Here is a 19444-nt window from a genome sequence, read left to right as displayed (position 1 = left end):
TAGCTGACACTGTCTTTCCAAATTTTTTGTTTTATTCCTTATCGGTCACAAGTAGGTCTACATTAACACTGCAATGCAGTCACTGTGAAAATCCCCTAGTCGCCACACTCCTGTGCCTGTTCGGGTACACTGAGGGAGAATTTAGCATGGCCAATACATCTAACTAGTACATCTTTCAGACCGTGGGAGGAAACCGGGGCACGCGGAAGAAATCCACACAGACATGGGGATAACGTGCAGACTCCGCACTGATGATGACCCAAGCTGGAAATTGAACTTAGGTCCCTGATGCTGTGCTAACCACTGCGCTACCGTGCTGTTATAGTAGTTTCTAGCCAGTGTCCATGTTAGCAAGGGGCAAAAGAATAAACAGATGTGGGAAGAGCCCAACTGACTTACATTTATGCAGCAACGTATACCTCCCAAGACTAAACACTTCAAACTGTAGGTTAGCTTTTGAAACTGAATAGCTATTTTGTAGGTGGTGAAGGGATGAAAGAAAATTTACAACAGAAAGAGAGAGAAAGAAAAATCTATAAACTAGAGACCCCAGGGATCCGTTGACTGCAGGACCATTAATAGACTGTCAGGAAAATTTGCAGAACAATGAAACACAATTTGTGGCAGGAATCACACAATCCTCTCTCAATGAGATGGAAATGGTTGAGACCTTCATGTTTCTAGGTGTCCAGATCACCAATAACTGTCCTGGTCCCTCCATGCTGAAGCAAGAGTTAAAAAAAGCCACATGTTTCTACTTTCTCAAGAGATTAAGGAAGTTCAACAAGACTGCTACGACCCTCACCAATTTTTACAGATGCACCATAAAAAGCATTCTTTCTGGTTGTATCACAGCTTGGTGTGGCTCCTGCTCTGACTAAGGCCACAAGAAACTATAAAGGGTTGTGAATGTGGCCCAATCTATCACGTAAATTAGCCTCCCATCCGTTGACTTTGTCTACCTTACACTGTCTCAGAAAAGCAGCCAGCATATCAAGGACCTTACGTATCTGGACACCGTCTCCTCCACCTTGTTCTGTTAGGAAAAAGATCAAAAGTCTGAGAGCACGTACCAGCCGATGGAAGAACCGCTTCTTCCCTGCTGCCATCAAACTTTTGAATGGACCTACCATATATTAGTTGATTCTTTTCTACAGCCTATCTGCAACATTATATTCTACACCCTCTCCTTTCATTCTCCCTTATGTACTCTATGAGCAGTATGTCTGCATAATGTGCAAGAAATAATACTTTTTATTGCATCCCAATACACATGACAATAAATCAAATCAATGGACTGCAGAAAATATAGCTGGCAGGAGTTCATTCAAAAGGCAACAATAGGAGCAGGATATGAGTGCCTATGGACCAGGATAAGAAAATTCGGTATTTGTATTCCAATTCATTATCCAGCCATTCCCCATGTACTGGAGGTTGGGACAGAATTTAGCTCAGCTGTCATATTGCCTTAAGCTCAAAGTGACACTCACTATTCGAGTTCATCTAAAGAATGACCGCTATGGTGTAGATGCAAACACCCTGAAGCATTAACCAAAGTGAGGGCCAGGACTTCTAATGGTGTGAGCATGAGCAAAGTAAGATACATAATACTTTTTGCGACACAATATAAATTAACATGACAGTTTTCATTTGGGTTTTGCTTATCGCCAATATAAATGTTATTGATATGTGCATTTTATATCCTGGACACTGGGGCTTAAAAGGAGCTCATAACATATGCAAAGAATCTTTGTAAATTTGATTTCTCATCTAAATAAAAAAGGTCATATTTTTAAATGTATGTTTTGATTTTAATCTGAAAATAATCCAGCAACAAACTTCCTAACAGGCCAATTGTTTCATTAGCTAGAAGAACAAGGGATCTACAACAAGCCAACTCAGTGTATAGTTAAGGTAAGAATGCCTTTTGTCGAAAAGAACACACCTGTCACTGTATAAAGTTGTTAAACAACCCTGCCCATAGGAACTGCCTTCACCAGGACCTGTGGCTGTGAGCCATTTCTGCTATAGGCTTCTTTTCAAAAATAGAGGCTTGGCAGCAGATCAACTTGTTTTCCATTTCATCATCTGCTGCCTATCTGCCTGTTGGCTATATGCTAATCAACATGAACTATCTGAGAAAATGGAAGGAGATCTGTGTACTGCTCCCCGCTTAATTTGCACTAGCATGTCTTGTTCCTTCATTTAATAATAAATAGAAACTTCAAAAATTTGGAAGTTTCCCTCCAAGCAGAGCAGAGAAAGGGTAGTGCAACAGTTTTTAGAAGGTGCAATTAATTATTTCACAGATTGCGCTGCACTTTGCCTGCTGAATCATGGCTACGAGAACACCATGTGATAACATTCATGCATAGTTCATATTTCAACTACAACCTTCAGGTGTCTTTGGATACTGATGGTAGGCAAATAAATTGTCACTGGTCTTAATGGAGTCTGGTGTTCCGTTTCTGTCGCCACTTTCTGTCCATTTAATCTTTATCAATTAATTTTGTCTGCTTCCAAGGCTACTGCTCTCCCCCTTCATTATTTTCTTTCATACTTTCTTCTTTCCCCACATCGTTTATCTTTGGAAATTTCTTCAGCCCTGTTCCTGCTTCATTCTCGTATTTCATTTTTATCTAGATTTCATGACAGCCTTGTTGCTTTCCTATCCCATGACTCATTCTTTCCTTCACTATTGCAGACACAAAAAAGCATGTGGTCAAGCTGACTTTTTGTTAAATTAGTTGATTTTTTTAAAATTAACACGCGACTGTGCGTAAACAAATAATGGACCCGGGTATGATGCTGACTGCAGTATATTTATAGTGTACATACATTCCAGCTTTCCAACCCTAATGGTGAAACAAATGCCTTTATGGTGAAGAGGATGGTTTCAACAGAAACTAGGAAGAGGCAGCAAAAATAGTGATAAAATCGTCACACCAATTGTATAAAGCCAATTTGTTCTGTGCACGCAATGAAGTTTAGTATGTTACGTTTTGGTAGAATTTCCTCAGGCTTTGGGGAGTAACTGGAACCAATGTTGTTCAAAAATTGTACAAGCAAAGGATTGCTCTCGTTCAACTGTTTGAAAAAGGCTGAGTTTTGTTCTCCGCTGTAATGTCTTCAATAAGAGAAGGCTCCCCAAAAGTGAAGTTCCATTTCATGTACATTTCATTCCAACCATGGGAAAGGGAGTAACTAAGTTTCAACTTTAGTGCTAAAATGGACTCAGGTTGTCCCATAAGGAGGTTAAAAATAATGAGCTGCTAACCAGCGAGTCTTGCTGGAAAATGTATATGAACATCAAATAAGGGCACAATTGAGATTGGCTGTGTTTTGTCATGGGATTCCTAGCCTCTGCCCTACTCTTGTAGCACAGTATTTATATGGCTACTCCAGTTAAGCTATTGGTTAATGCTAACCTCCAGGATATTGATAGTGAGCGGGGGGGGGGACTGAATTGAGATAGTGGATACTGTAATGTGGGAAAGGCAGCAGTCTATTTTCACATAGCAAAATCCCACAAAGAGTGTAAATATGACCAAATAATCTGTTCTGATGATATTGGTTGAGGATAAATATTGTCCAAGACACTGGGAAAAACTTCCCTCTTCACAGAACAGCCATATGATCACTATCAGCTGCTTGTGACTAGAAGAAATAGGAACAAGAGTAGGCCTTTCAGCCCTTTACACCTGCTCCATCATTTAACTAGATCATGGCTAGTCTTAGGGAATCAGTCAAAGTGAAAAAGAAGTGTTTCCAAAACATAAATCACCTCCATGAATCTGACTGCAAGCAGTTAGAACCAGCAAGTTCCACTTAACAAGAAGTAAAGAATTTGCAATTTGATTTGTCACACATATTGGGATATAGTGAAAAGTACTGTTTCTTGGGCACTATACAGACAAAATATATTTCCATAGTGTACATAGTGAAGAAGGAAGGATGCAGAGCATAGTGTTCAGTCACAGTGAGGGCGTGGAGAAAGATCAGCTTAATATATGGTAGTTCCATTCCAAAGACTGATGCCAGCAAGTAAGAAGCTGTCCCTGAGTCAGTTGGCACATGTTCTCAAACTCCAGAGAATGTACCATTGACTGCTGCTGTGAGTCGAGAATGACGTCCAAAGGATCAACGCATGATACCTCTAATAAACTTAATACATTAAAAAGAAAGATTTCCCCAAATTAATAGATGATACATATTGTGCTAGATTTTGCAACATTTTAAATATGTTCATTGCCATCACAAAAAATCTGGTTTGAAGAATTTCTACTGATATTAATCCTAGGGCCATCAAGAAGAATTTGGGGTTTGGTAAATGATGTTTGTAAATGATGTTTGTTGGTCCATGTCCATACGCTGAATTTTGATGCCGTCGAGACCAATTTTAAGATTCATTATTGATTGTCTAAATTGGACACAATGCAAAGTGGTGGCATAGCGATAATGTCACTGGACTAGTAATCCAGAGGCCCAGGCTAATACTCTGGGGACATAGGTTCAAATCTCACTGACAGCTGGTGGAACTTAAATTTGGGGTGATATGGTGGCACAGTGATTAACGCTGCCTCAGTGCTAGAGAACTAGGTTCAATTCCAGCCTTGAGTCACTGTCTATGTGGAGGTTGCATGCTCTCCCCGTGCCTGCGTGGGTTTCCTCCGGGCGCTCCAGTTTCCTCCCATGATCAAAAGATGTGCAAGTTAGGTTGATAGGTCATGGGAAAAAAATGCCATTTAGTGTCGGGAGATTAGTACAGTAAATATTGGGATAAGGCCTGGGTGCAATTGTCATTGGTGCAGGCTTGATAAGCCAAATGGCTTCCTTCTGTACTGTAGGGATTCTAAAATTCTAGATTAGAAACCAAATGGAAAGTAATAAATAGGTATTTGTAGTCTTCAACATTTAAGGAATGAATATAATCTTATGTTCATCTAACTGAATGCAAATCATTTTTACCATACCGTGAACTTGGTGACCTGGTAAACATGAACTAATGTCACCCCAGCCTTCACTGGTGGAATGGCATTCAAATTCCTGAAACCTTCAACCTGCTGATTATTCCACACAAATGCTATGAATCAGAGCATCAGCCTTCAGTCATAATGGCTGTGCTGCTTTCTTCACAAGTTGCCCTTTCAGCTACAGCTACAGTGACATTTATCTGGCCACACTTCTAGTGAGGACTTTGGGCCATAATTATTAAGGATAGCACAAAATTAAACAAAATATATTTAAAGCTGCAAGGCAACAGCAGACATTCAGGGAAAAATCCAAAATCGAATTTTTCACTCGTCAGCTTCCAATTAAAAAAAAAATCACTGAACAGAAAGTATTCACTTAACTGGAATGGACAGTGACCTTAATCTATGTTTATGAAGGCCTTTGACAAGGTCAGTCAGGGTTCTGCTGTTCCAGCATTATTCCTCCATTCACCAAACTACTGAATGCAAAACAAGCTTAGGAAGCCTTTCCAGCTGCAATGCAGGCCTAGTAAAGGTTCTGCCTTCAATCCACAACTCCAGCAAAATGTAATCACTTGTAACCTTTATATACACAACAGCATTCTCGAGGTTCATGTCTTGAGGTAAGCTTCTGCTTCCAGTCTCTCAATTTGATAATGTTTATCCCTGGAAGTTTTAAAGTTTATTTATTAGTGCCACAAGTAGCCTTACATTAACACTGCAATGATGTTACCGTGAAAATCCCCTAGTCACCACACTTTGGCACCTGTTTGGGTACAAGGAGGGAGAATTTAGCATCGTCAACGGAGTTGAGGAGGAACTTCTTCACTCAAAGGGTGGTGAATCTCTGGAATTCTCTGCCCGTTGAAGTGGTGGAGGCTACCTCGCTAAATATTTTTAAGACATGGGTTGATGGGGTTTTGATAAGCGAGGGGATTAAGGGTTATGGGGAGAGGGCGGGAATGTGGAACTGAGCCACGACAGATCAGCCATGATCTTATTGAATGGCGGGGCAGGCTCGAAGGGCTAGATGGCCTACTCCTGCTCTTATTTCTTATGTTCTTATGTTCAATCTTTGCTCTGTGAGAGGAAAACCAAAGCAGCTGGAGGAAACCTACGCAGTCTCTGGGAATACTCTGGATAGTCAGTGACCCAAGCCAGGAATTAAACCTGGGTCACTGACACAGAGAGCAGCGCTAACCACAGTACCACTGTGAAGCCTAATTTATTATAACTGTGATTATACAACTATATTGACACTAAACCTGCCTGGTATACTGGCAGTCTGCTGGAGGGAGAAAAAAAAAAGCTACAATTCTGCTAACCATTTGTATTATAGCAAAATATAATGCTGCTGATTCCCAACCCACAAATCTTGTGCAGTCAGACTCAACAACTACAAACGTATAGCCTCCACTGCAGCACTGGGACCCATCTTTCTCTGGGTCTTTGGATATAAATTGTGATCTGTTTTCAGGCTATTAATTATCCAGAAAAGACTCAATGAGGCAGCATGCCTGGCATCATAAAACTACAGCATTACACTGTCTGCATGGCATGGTGCAGTGGCACAACAGGAAGTCTGGGTAAAATTAATGTTTTAAATTGTGGATTTTTAAAAAAAAAATGCCCATACATCCACTTTTCTCATCAGAGACTAATTTAAACAAAATACATAAGAACATAAGAAATAGGAGCAGGAGTAGGCCATCTAGCCCTTCGAGCCTGCCCCGCCATTCAATAAGATCATGGCTGATCTGTCGTGGCTCAGTTCCACATTCCCGCCCTCTCCCCATAACCCTTAATCCCCTCTCTTATCAAAAACCCATCAACCCGCGTCTTAAAAATATTTAGCGAGGTACCCTCCACCACTTCAACGGGCAGAGAATTCCAGAGATTCACCACCCTTTGAGTGAAGAAGTTCCTCCTCAACTCCATTCTAAACCGCCCCCCCTTTATCTTGAGGCTGTGCCCCCTAGTCCTACTGTCCTTTCTGAGCGGGAAGAGTCTCTCCACCTCTATCCTATCCATCCCATTCATCATCTTATACGTCTCAATGAGATCTCCCCTCATTCTTCTAAACTCTAACGAGTACAAGCCTAGTTTATTCAGCCTCTCCTCATAGCTCAACCCCCTCGACTCCGGCATCAGCCTAGTAAACCTCCTCCGCACTCCCTCCAAGGCCAAAATATCCTTGCGTAAGTACGGCACCCAAAACTGCACACAGTACTCCAGCTGCGGCCTCACCAGTGCCCTATACAGCTGCAGCAAGACCTCCCTACTTTTATATTCAATCCCCCTCGCTATGAAGGCCAGCATCCCATTAGCTTTCCTGACCACCTGCTGCACCTGCAAGCTGGGTTTTTGCGACTCATGCACAAGGACCCCGAGGTCCCTCTGCACCGTCGCCTGCTGCAGTTTTTCGCCACGTAAGTAATAGTCCTTCCTACCATTATTCCTACCAAAGTGGACCACCTCGCACTTGCCAACATTAAATTCCATTTGCCATTTCCTGGCCCATTCGCCCAGCCTATCTAGATCCTTCTGTAGACTCTCCACGCCCTCTGCACAATTTGCCGTTCCACCAATCTTGGTGTCATCAACAAATTTCGACACCCTACACTCGGTTCCCTCCTCCAGATCATCTATATAAATGGTAAATAGCTGAGGCCCCAGCACCGACCCCTGGGGCACTCCACTAGTCACCAACCGCCAATCCGAATACAGTGCTATATTGGGTCACATTTTCTGAACTAGCTTCTAATAAGTCCCAGGGTAGTGGAAGCAAAGTGGAACTAAAACTTGCAGGAATGGAGATTGGTTTTGCTCCACATGTCTGCAAATAGGAAGAGCCTTTGTTCACTCATCTCTGTTACCGTCTAGAAGGTTTTCACTCCATTTTCTCCTCCAGCCCCACACACAAGTTATAAATCTTGCTGACTAGCAGTTCCACAGTGCTCAACATACCTCAAATGAGGCAGTGAAGTATTTGGCTACAGAGGGCATGAGAGACAAATCTTTGCTTACATACAATTGGCACAGTCACTTTGCAGTTTTTAATACATTTTCTTTAATTGTATGCAACCATTAATAATTAAGGCCTGAGCTTCCCACTATAAGCATGATGCATTGTCACCATAGATGCAGCCGAAAGGGCAACTTGTGAGTTAAACAGGAGTCATTGTGACTCGAGGGTGAAGCATCATTGCTGTAGGAAGGCTCCAGTCTCAATCTGAGCTCAGTTAGCTGATGCAAGGCAGAGGCAGGAATGCTACAACTAACATATATTGCAAGTATGACCTGCCTGCAATTGGAAGTGTAATGGCGTGTCTGAGAACACCAGATGTTGAAAGAAATTGAACTATATTGCATTTTATGTAATGCCCATTGGGAGGACTGTACATAGTGGAAATATTAGCAAACTTGTAATCCAGATGCCCAGACAATGCTCCAGAAACACATTCAAATTTTACCATGGACATTGACGGGATATAAATTCAATTAAAAAAACAGTCTGGAATAAAACTCTAGACTTGTCAATAAGACGACCATTTAGTTGTAAAAATCCATCTGCTTCATTAATGTTTTTCTGTCATCTTTACATAGTATAACCCACATGTGACTCCAGCCCCACAACGAAGTGAGTGTAGCAAGGCACAGATTTGCATAAGACTGCTACTAAAACAATACTGTGGGTATACGCACATCACATGGAATGCAGCAGCTCAAGGTGGCTTACCACCATCTTCTTAATGGACAATTAATCCAGTACTGGCCTTCCTACGGAAGCCCACATCCAAGAACATTTTTCCTTAAATGGGCTGTTATGTAATGTAGCTGTGGGGAAAAACTGCTACGACTCAATCCTGATCACAATCTGATGACACCTACAGGAAGTGGGAATGTGTCGATGCTTGGCTAAAGGCAGGGGCACACCCAGTATTATGGCCTCCACACTTAATCTCATAGCTTACATATGAGCAACAGCCACTTGGGTGGTTCGAGAGAGTGCCTGCTCGCCACAGAACCACCCAGGCAAGGATGTCAAACCTTTCAACAAAGAAGCAAAAATTGGAAGGAACAAATTTGTATAGTTTGGGGGCCATTGCCCTCTGTTCACTTAAACAGTGCCCATAATTGGGTGTGCCTTTGCATGTGTTGGCAGGGGGCCCCTTTAGTATACTGCCAAAGGGCTAGTTCCCACCTGTGAGCCAATGATTGCCAGCAAATGACGTGACTGCTACTGGAATCATTGCCAGGCCCAACACTGTACTGATAAGGTGTAAAAATGCCACTTTACAGCAGGAACCAAGAGGCAATCGTCAGAAATTAGAACATTATCTATATTTTCTCATTCTCAGCCTGACCACGGATGAGGAATTGTACCAATCCTGTGATCATTCTCATACTGATACCAGACTGTACAGTGCATTAAGCCATTTATTGGGTACACTTTGTTCATACTGGATTTAACTCTGCTGCGATGGCAACAACATAATCAAAACACATTACAATGTGGAGCTACAATGACATGATGGGCTTAGCAATGCAGTGGGACCAAGTTGGAGATCAACCAACAATTTATATGAAGGCCTCATCACAAGCAGGCACTAAAGTCTATTATTTTAGAATCTCGAAAAAGTGATTAAATACACTCCTCAAGATGAGCTCATGGATCAATGAAGCTTGCTGCAGAGTTTATGCATTCCACAGCCCCACCTCATGATTTACAAGTCTCTCATGAAGTCATCACACATATCATATTCTTTTAATGTACTGTCATGATAAAAATACTTGTAACACATATACATTTCACTATAAACAAATACTAGAAGGCAAGACTCAGGGAATAACTGGACAGTTTTCACCCCCATTTTCCCCTTTTCTAGCTCTTTGTTAAGCTATAGTTATCAGGCACTAATTCTTCTCCATTCAGATGCAAATCAGCAATTTGACCATGTGCTTGTCTGTACATTCAGCTAGAGTCACTGGATAATGACATGGAACTGAAACCCAGATGAATATTCAATCTCTTAAATAAAAAGGTGATGCAGGTAACTACCAGACCTAAAGAAATGGTGTTGAATCTTCTGAGACTATGACTCACCTACTTTCCAGACAAATTGACACCCATCCAGGAATCCCCAACCTGTTCTCTTGTGTTCCCTTCAAAAAAAATCATGATGTAATGTAAAGAAAATGTTTTCAGTATCATAGGGTGTTCTCAAATTCATCCTGAGATAGGCAGGAAAGCAAGTTGTGCGGAAGGTGCAAAGGGATCTGCATATCTTAAACAAGTGGACAAAAATGTGGCAGATGGTGTATTAACGTGAGAAAATGTGAGGTTCTCAACTCTGGTAGGAAGAAAAGAAAAACAATATTACTTAAATAGAAAAAGATTGGAGAATTGTGGAAAAGAAAGATCTTGGTGCCCTTGTACAAGCAAAACATTTGCAAGCAGGTACAGCAAGTGATTAGAAAGGCTAACGGATGGTAGTTGTTAGTACAAAAGAGACGCAGTATAAATGTCAAGACGTCTTGCCACAACTGCACAAAGTATTGGTGTGACCACACCTAGAGTACTATGTACAGTTTTCGGCTCCTTATTTAAAGAGATATCCCTGCATCGGAAGCAGATCAGAGAAAGCTCGCTAAGTTGATTGCAGGGATAAAATGGTGCCTTATAAAGAAAGGTTAAGTAGGTTGGGTCTATAGTCTTCGGAGTTTAGAAGAATGAGATGTGATCTTATGGAAACATATGAAATTCTGAGGGTACTTGACAAGGTAGGTTTGAGAGGATGTTCCTGTTTGGGGCGTCAAGGGGGCACAATTTAAAAATCTTTGGTATTCTTTATCCCAGAAAGCCGAGGAGGACGGACCACTGAATATTTTCAAGGTGGAGTTAGACAGATTTTTGATTTATAAGAGCATTAAGTGTTATGGGAGGCAGGCAGGAAGATGGAGTTGAGGCCACAATCAGATTGACCATAATCTCAATGAATGGTCAAACAGGACTGGGCATCAAGTGGCCCATACCTGGTCCTTTTTCTATGTTCTTATGAAATAGAAAGGTAGGTTTTCTAAACCTCTTGGGTAGGCCAGAAATTATCCCAGTGTGGAGGACTGATGTCCCAAGCGCTGGCAATACCCACGTCCACAGTACATGCTTGTTCCACACTCACTCTTGTGGGTTAGAGATAGGTTCAAACTGCAGCCAGTGAACTTACGGTATTAATTAATTCAATCGATTGATTTCGTGCTCTGAAACTCCCCAGCCCTGATGTTATCATAGAATCATATAACAGAAATGGAGGCCACTTAACCCATTGTACAGGACTCTTGGAAAAAGCAGTTCAGTTAGCTCCATGTCACTGCTCTTTCTCAATACGTCATGATGTGGATATGCCTGCGTTGGACTGGGGTAAACACAGTAAAAAGTCTGACAACACCAGGGTTCAGTCCAACCAATTTATTTCAAATAAATCGGTTGGACTGAAACCTGGTGTTGTCAGACTTTTTACTTTCTCAATACCTCAGCAGTGGTTTCCTTTTCAAAGAGATATCAAATTCCTTGTGAAGGTTACCACTGAAATTGGCTTCCACTGTTCTGTGAGCCCAAACACTGCATTAAAATAAAATTCTCCTCTGCTTCTTTTGCCAATGACTTTAAACATGTGACCCAAGGTTACCAACCCTCCTGCCTGTGGAAGAATGCTCTTATTTATTCAAAACCCTTCATGATTCGAACAACTCAAGTTGGGTCAAAGGGCCTGTTTCCAGGCTGTAAACCTCTATGACTCTATAACTCCATTAAATTTTTCTTTAACCTTCACTTCTCTAAGAACATGCCCAGTATCACTAATATATCCATGTAACTGAAGTCCCGCACTCTGGGTATTGTTTTGGGAGAGCTCTGCACCCTTTCCAGCGACCTGGACATCCTTCCCAAAGCTGTGATGCCTAGAATTGCACAACCTTTCTGCTTAATTTCTAAATTCTCCAGATTTGTACTCTCTGCCTGTATTTATAAACCACAGACCTTGAATACTGTTTTTTAAATAGCTTATCTTATCACCTTCAGATATCCGAACATAGAAGAAGATCTTTACTTTATTCAGGAGCTAAAATGTCAAACGATCCTACTAAGAATGTATTACTTGCTTGACTATACTCACTTTAGAAGAGACACTGTACAAATGCAGTTAGAGCTCTTTACTTGATGATGAATTATTTACTTCAGTGCAAAAAGAATGAATTAATTTACTGATTAAAAGGGGTGAATTATGAGGACAGGCTGCATAGACTAGGCTTATATTGCTTTAAATATAAGAGATTAAGGGATGACCTAATTGAGATGTTTAAAATGACTAATGGATTCAGTAGGGTGGAGAAAGATAAATTATTTCCTCTCATGAAGATAAGGGGCATAACCATAAAATTAGAATTCACAGGAGCATAATAAAAACAAAATTCCTGGGCTTCTCTAAGTTGCCACATTATGATGGTAATGCGTTATAATTATGATGAATGAAGTATATTTAGTAATGATCAGGTGTCTATGGTTAAGTTGTTTTCTCATTCAGTTATTCCAGAGAATAGTTGTTGGTGGAAATCCTGCAAAATTTCAAAATATATCATAGGAAATGTGACTTTTTAAGAAAGAGAATTTCAAAGTTACAAAAGGTACCTTTAGAGTTAGAAAAACTAGGTAAAATATTTCTTTACTGTCTTCCACTTTCTTCTTTTGGGAAAAAGATACAAAAGTCCGAGATCAAGTACTAACCAACTCAAGAACAGCTTCTTCCCTGCTGCCATCAGACTTTTGAATGGACCTAGCTTGCACTAAATTGATCTTTCTCTACACACCAGCTATGACAATAACACTACATTCTGCACTCTCCCCTTTCCTTGTTTATGTACAGCATGCTTTATCTGTATAGCAGGCAAGTAACAACACTTTTCACTGTATAGTAATACATGTGACAATAACAAATCACATCAAATCTAAGAAAGATCAGCCTGTTGTTTGTTACATCGGAATAATAACGTTGATTTTATTTTTCTTGAGCTTTGTAAGAGATTACTGTGGGTGAGAATACAATAACGCCAACTTTTGAAAGCACTCTTCTGTTGAAATTCATTTGGCAATTTAACAGATTGTTTTGTGCCTTTAGAAATCAGAGTGTAATCTCGTACCTTTATTTTAATGCTAACTAAAACAAGACCACTCGAGTTCCTGCTAGGTACATTTGGCTTGATCTTATAGGATTGCCAGCAGGAATCAGGTCAACCAAGACTCATGAAGAACAATGCTCAGCTTGCACTTGTTAAACGTTTTGATGAGTATTAAAAGTAATAACTGAGGATGTTAATCCTAATCTGCATAGCAGGAAATAAATTAAGCATAACATTGAAATTCCACAGCCAGATTAATTGCTGATTCCGTTTATCTGACTTTGAAAGACAATAACTTAAGGTGCTAGACCCAGAGTATTTCTTATCGAGTGTAATTAAGTCTGAATTTCATAACCCAGAAACTAGCTCAAATTACAATCCAAATTTTGCAATTTGTCAGGATCATCCACTTCTGCAGGTTGCAAATCGGGCAATACTATAGGAACATTTACAAACCGCAACCATTCACAAACAGTTTGAATGGTATTCCAAATCAAAGTTTTCCAACTGGAATACAATTTAAATAGCAGAGTTTAGGAATTGACTGTGACAAAGAACAAGAAAAGTACAGCACAGGAACAGGCACTTCAGTCCTCCAAGCTCATACCAGCCATGATGCCCTAACTGAACTAATAAAAAAACGCCTTCTGCCCTTACTCAGTCTGTATCCCTCTATTCTCTCCCTATTACACAATGGTTAGCACTGCTCCCTCACAGCACCAGGGATCTGGGTTCAATTCTCGGCTTGGGTCCCTGGCTGTAGAATTTGCACCCCCCCCCCCACCCCCAGTGTCTGCATGGATTTCCTCCCAGTGCTCCGGTTTCCTCCCACAGTCTGAAAGATGTGCTGTTAGGTGCATCAGCCATGCTAAATTCTCTCTCATTGTACCTGAACAGGCACTGGAGTGTAGTGACTAAGGGAATTTCACAGTAACTTCGTTGCAGTTTTAATGTAAGACTTATTTGTGACTAATAAATGAACATTTTTTTAAGAAACTTTATTAACGTACTCATTCAGATGCCTCTTAAATGTTGCTAATGTGTCTGTTTCCACCAGCTCCTCTGGTAATGTGTGTTCTAAGCACCCACCACTCCCTGCATGAAAATTTCTCCCATGCATCTCACTTACACTTCCCCCTTTCAGCTTGAAACTGTGCCCCCTTGTAATTCCACCCTGGAAAAAAGCCTCTGACCTCCCACCCTGTCTATGCCCCTCATAATTTTGTAGACCTCTTTCAGGTCTCTCCTCAGCCTCTGTCTTTCCAGTGAAAACAATCCCAGTTTATTCTACCTGCAGATGGTATGAACATCTGCATGCTCATGTCATCTGTAAACAACATAATGGTGTAAACATACAGACACATGCAATTGGCTCCAGATGTTTACCAAGCAATCAACATCTGTGAGCAGCTCACAAAACCCACACAACTGTGGTTCTTCAATGCAATAGGGCTCTGGAGACAACCATTTTGATTATGAGTGCCACCAGAGCTCTCTCTCTCTGTAAACAAAGCACTAAATCACTGAATACAAATCTGAAATAACTGCACATGTGCAGCAGTAGTATTGGGACCAGAGGAGTTTGAGTATAGCCCATAATATAAACAGAAGTGAATTAAAAAGAGAAAACAGCATCAATGACAAGAAGGAAAGGAATATGCTTGCTATTTTGCCTTCACACAAAGGAAGAAATCAGATCACACCCATTATGTTTCTATAAGAATGTTCCCAACTGTGGGGGAAGTCCAGAACTAGGGGTCATAGCTTGAGGATAAGAGGTGAACATTTTAGAACTGAGGTGAGGAGAAATTTCTTCACCCACAGGGTGGTGAATGTGTGGAATTCACTAAAACAAAAAGCAGCTGAAGCCAAAACATTGTCTGATTTAAAGAATAAATTTAGGTAAGTTCTTGGGGCTAAAGGGAATCAAAGGATATGGGAGGGGGGGGGAATCAGGATATTAAATTCGATGATCAGCCATGTTCAAAATGAATGGTGCAGCAGGCTCGAAGGGTTGAATGGGGCATCACATTACTAAAAGACCCGAGCAAACGATTTTTGAGGGACATACCAAACATCTGAATAATAAAATGTGGATTTGAATGAGTAGCTCTAATGGAAACAGAACCTGAGCTGAATCCTCCACTTTAACCTGCCTTACCTGCGTGACCGGTCCTGTGATCGTGTACACACTGAATGGTCTGCCGTCCCCATATAGAACCGATTGATCCCCCCTCCCCCAGTCTCACCCAGAATCAACATCCTCCGATCAGTGCTTGTGGGCTCTCTCTCTGCCGCGCGGGCAAATAGGTTGACAAGAGTTTGCAAAGCTGCCCACTATTTTAACTCAATAACTACACTTGAACTTTGGCGTGGCGGATCATGCAGAATCCCTATCCCAGAACTGGAATTGAATCCCAAAGTCCCAACTGTTTGTCAACCCTGTTCTGTGATCTCTCACTTCACCATGAATTGAACACTCAAACCCCGAGCACTCAAAAATTCATACAATTGGACTTGCCCCACAACTAATTGCTATTTCAATCCCCCTAAAGTCTCTCTCCATTATTGTGAGTCCAACAGTTTGGATTCTACAAGTGATTTCAGCACAATTTCAACTGTACAAGGATCTACAGCTGACTGTTCCCACTGCGCTCTAACTATTTTGTAAAAACTTCTTCCAAAATAATACATTGCTAGCCTGCCACCCGTTTTAATCTCCAATAGATTGCCCCATCCATACCTACAATAACACTCTCTCTCCGTACCTGCTCATTTCCCCCGGGACTGACGCCAATCACCATCGATCCGCGCAGAACAAAGAGGCAAGGGCAGCAATCTCTCTCTCACTCACTCACACACATATAGAAATACAATTCACCCGGATAGCAAAAACAGCCCGCCCCCCGAAACTCCAGCGCCTTGTAAATTTCACTCGCTGTGGCCGCGCCTGAAACTTACCTGTGGAACCTTTCCGGAGAGTGGGAGGGAATTACCAAAGCACAATGAGTCCTTCTTTGATTGAGCAGGAACAGAGAAAGTCCATCCTTTCTAAAGGCTTCAAGACACAGGTCTCTCTCTTTCCCCAGCAAGAGAAACGTTCACCTCTACGTTGAGTGAGGTTGACATTGACCACCGTGCGAAATTCACAGCACACTTTCACAGGCTCACTGTTCACCTATTTCCCTCTTTGGGTAAAAAAAGGATTAAAGGAGAGGAACTGACGTCCGGGAGGCGGGCCCCGTCAACAGGGAAACCTGTACGTCAGCTAAAACCACACAAGAGGAAAGCTTCGGGCTCAATGGTGTGATCAGTTTAATAATTTAACTGTGAAAGATGAATCCCCCTTCAGTGTAGATTATGTTTCACTGCACAATACAACTAACTGTTGTAGCCCTAACCAAAGGTCTCCAAACGTTCCCTCTATTCTCTCTCCACAGATGCTGTCAGACTTGCTGAGATTTTCCAGCATTTTGTGTTTTTGTGTAACCGTTTATTGAAAAGGATTTGCAAGCAGGTTAAGACCAACCCAAAGCAAATACATAGGGTAGGGTTACATCTGAACTGATGCACTGACTGGGTGATTATTCACTGGGGACGTCATTATCATAAAATCGCTACAAGGCAGAAGGTGGCCGTTCAGCCCATTGAGCCTACACCATGACAATTGTGCCCAGGTCCTATCCCATTAACCCCATGTATTTACCCAGCAAGTCCCCTTGAGACCAAGGGGTAATTTAGCATGGCCAATCCATCTAACCCACATATCTTTGGACTGTGGGAGGAAACCGGAGCATCCAGAGGAAATACACGCAGACACAAGAACATGCAAACACCTAAACAACCAGCTCCCCATACCTCAGTGTTACATCAAAGAAAATGTCTATAAGGATGAATATTCTAGATATGCCACCTGTGACAACTTGTAAAATGCATGAGGTGCACTGTTTATTTTCACAAAGTAAGAAGTCTCACAACACCAGGTTAAATCGAACAGGTTTATTTGGTAGCACAACCTTTCAGAGCATTGCCCCTTCAAAAGGTGAGTGAAGAGTTCAGTTCACAAATAGGGCACATATAGACTCAAACTCAATTACAAGATAATGGCTGGAATACGAATCTTAACAGGTAATCAAGTCTTTACAGGCACAGACAATGTGAGTGCACAGAGAGTTAAGTACAGGTTAAAGAGGTGTGAATAGTCTCCAGCCAGAACAGTTTGTGAGATTTTGCAAACCCAGGCAAGTCGTGGGGGTTACAAATAATGTGACATGAACCCAAGATCCCAGCTGAGGCCGTCCTCGTGTGTGGAATTTAGCTATCAGTTTCTACGCAGCGATTCTGTGTTGTGTGTCGTGAAGGCCGCCTTGGAGAACGCTTACCCAAAGATCAGAGGCTGAATGCCCATGACTGCTGAAGTGTTCCCCAACAGGAAGGAAACCACACAAACTTCCTCAGAAAACAAACATGGGACACGGTGGACAGAGTACCCTTCATCGTCCAGTACTTCCCTGGAGAAGAGAAGCGACGACATCTTCTCTGGAGCCTTCAACGGGTGAAGACAAACATCACACCAAGGCCATCCCCACACCTCCACTACTTGCCTTCAAACAACTGCACAACCTCTAACAGACCATTGTACGCAGCAAGCTACCTAGTCTCAGGAGAACAGTGACCATAACATAACAAAACCCTGCCTTAGCAACCTCTGTAAGATGTGCCAGATCATCGACACATCATCACACGTGAGAATGCCATCCACCAGGTGCACAGTACATACTTTTGTGACTCAGCCAGCATTGTCGATCTGATACGCTGCAGGAAAGGATGTTCTGAGGCATGGTACATTGGCGAGACAACACAGACACTACGACAACGGATGAATGAACACTATTCGACAGTGACCAGACAGGAGTGTTCCCTTCCTGTCGGGGAACACTTCAGCAGTCACGAGCATTCAGCCTCTTAACTTTGGGTAAGTGCTCTCCAAGGTGGCATTAAGACTCGCATTCCAACCATTATCTTGTAATTGAGTTTGTGTCTATATATGCCCTGTTTGTGAACTGAACTCTTCGCTCACCTGATGAAGGGGCAATGCTCCGAAAGCTCATGCTACCAAATAAACCTGTTGGACTTTAACCTGGTGTTGTGACTCTACTTTCTGTGCCTACTCCAGTCCAACGCTGGCAACTGCACATCATATTTTCACAAAAGCCGTGAGCTCCAGGGATGACCATCTGTTCCTGTTTGAATCTCAGCTTTGAGTGAACATAGTATCTGAACCAATAGGAGGATGTAAGATCTCTGCATTTAGAAAAATGACTGTTAGCAATCTTAGTGCACATGAGAGAGTGGCTTGGTGCAGCATCATGTGTCATAGAGTGGTGCAGAACTGAAAGAGGTTTTTCAGCCCAATAAGCCTGAGCTGGCACTTTCCAAGATTCATCCAGTTAGCCCAAATTACTTGTTCTTTCCCCATAGCCCTGCAACATTTTAATCCTTCAAGTATTTACCCAATTCTCTTCTGCGAGCTAAAATTGAACATGCAGTTGTCACAATATTTGGCAATGCTTTCCAGATCCTAACCACTCACTGTGTAATTTTTTCTTCTTGTACAAAAACAGAATGCCTGAAAATCTCAGCAGGACTGACAGCATCTGTGGAGAGAGAATAGAGCCAATATTCCAATGTTTCAGGATGACCCTTTAAGAAACATTAGCTCTAATCTCACTCCACAGATGCTGTAAGACATGCTGAGATTTTCCAGCATTCTCTGTTTTTGTTCCTGATTCCAGCACCAGTAGTATTTTGCCTTCATAGTTTTTCTCATGTTGCCTCTGCTTTTCTTGCCAATAATTAGCCTTAAATCTCAGCACTCTAGTTATTGACCCTTCAGCAATTTCAAAACAGATATTTTTTGCTTACTGAACCTTTCAGTGAATCTCTATCAAATCTCCTCTGAGACTTCTCTGCTCTTTGGAGATTAACCCCAATGTATCCATATAGATATAAGTCTCCATCCTTGGAACCCATCTGATAAATCACTTGCAATGTTCCATTGCTTCTGTGGAAGTCTTACTAAGTGAGTATGACGGGGAAATATGTTCTTCCTTTCCATCTACAAAATGGAGAACAGCCAAAGATGCTTAGCAGGAGGTGATAATGCATGTCACTATAAGAGAATGACATTCTGATGATCTGGCTGCAATTCAGGAAAATATTTAGGGACCCCCATCAGGCTAGTCACACAGAGATAACATAATAAGAACATAAGAACATAAGAAATAGGAGCAGGA

At 41.7% G+C, this 19444-nt stretch overlaps 1 protein-coding gene across 4 annotated transcripts in view; it reads right to left on the bottom strand.

Annotated features, from left to right (window-relative positions):
- The window catches only part of lnx2b (ligand of numb-protein X 2b), a 69357-nt gene extending 53058 nt beyond the window's left edge, over nucleotides 1–16299 (bottom strand). Inside the window, exons 1-2 of one of the 4 annotated variants that reach the window (XM_080187398.1) lie at nucleotides 16110–16299; nucleotides 10081–10139 (exon numbers count right to left, since the gene is read on the bottom strand). The gene's annotated coding sequence lies outside the window, so the exon portion shown is untranslated. Of the gene's footprint in view, nucleotides 1–10080; nucleotides 10140–15309; nucleotides 15331–15916; nucleotides 15993–16109 lie in introns of those variants that run through there. The other 3 variants (XM_080187396.1, XM_080187397.1, XM_080187399.1) reach the window with 3 other exon arrangements.
- Nucleotides 16300–19444: the final 3145 nt, after the last annotated feature.

This window comes from Carcharhinus amblyrhynchos, chromosome 4 (assembly GCF_965287045.1).
Source record: "Carcharhinus amblyrhynchos chromosome 4, sCarAmb.v2.hapA, whole genome shotgun sequence".
In the NCBI taxonomy this organism is placed as follows: domain Eukaryota; kingdom Metazoa; phylum Chordata; class Chondrichthyes; order Carcharhiniformes; family Carcharhinidae; genus Carcharhinus; species Carcharhinus amblyrhynchos.
The sequence above is the reverse complement of the archived record's forward strand: the minus strand, read 5'-3'. Positions and strand labels throughout refer to the sequence as shown.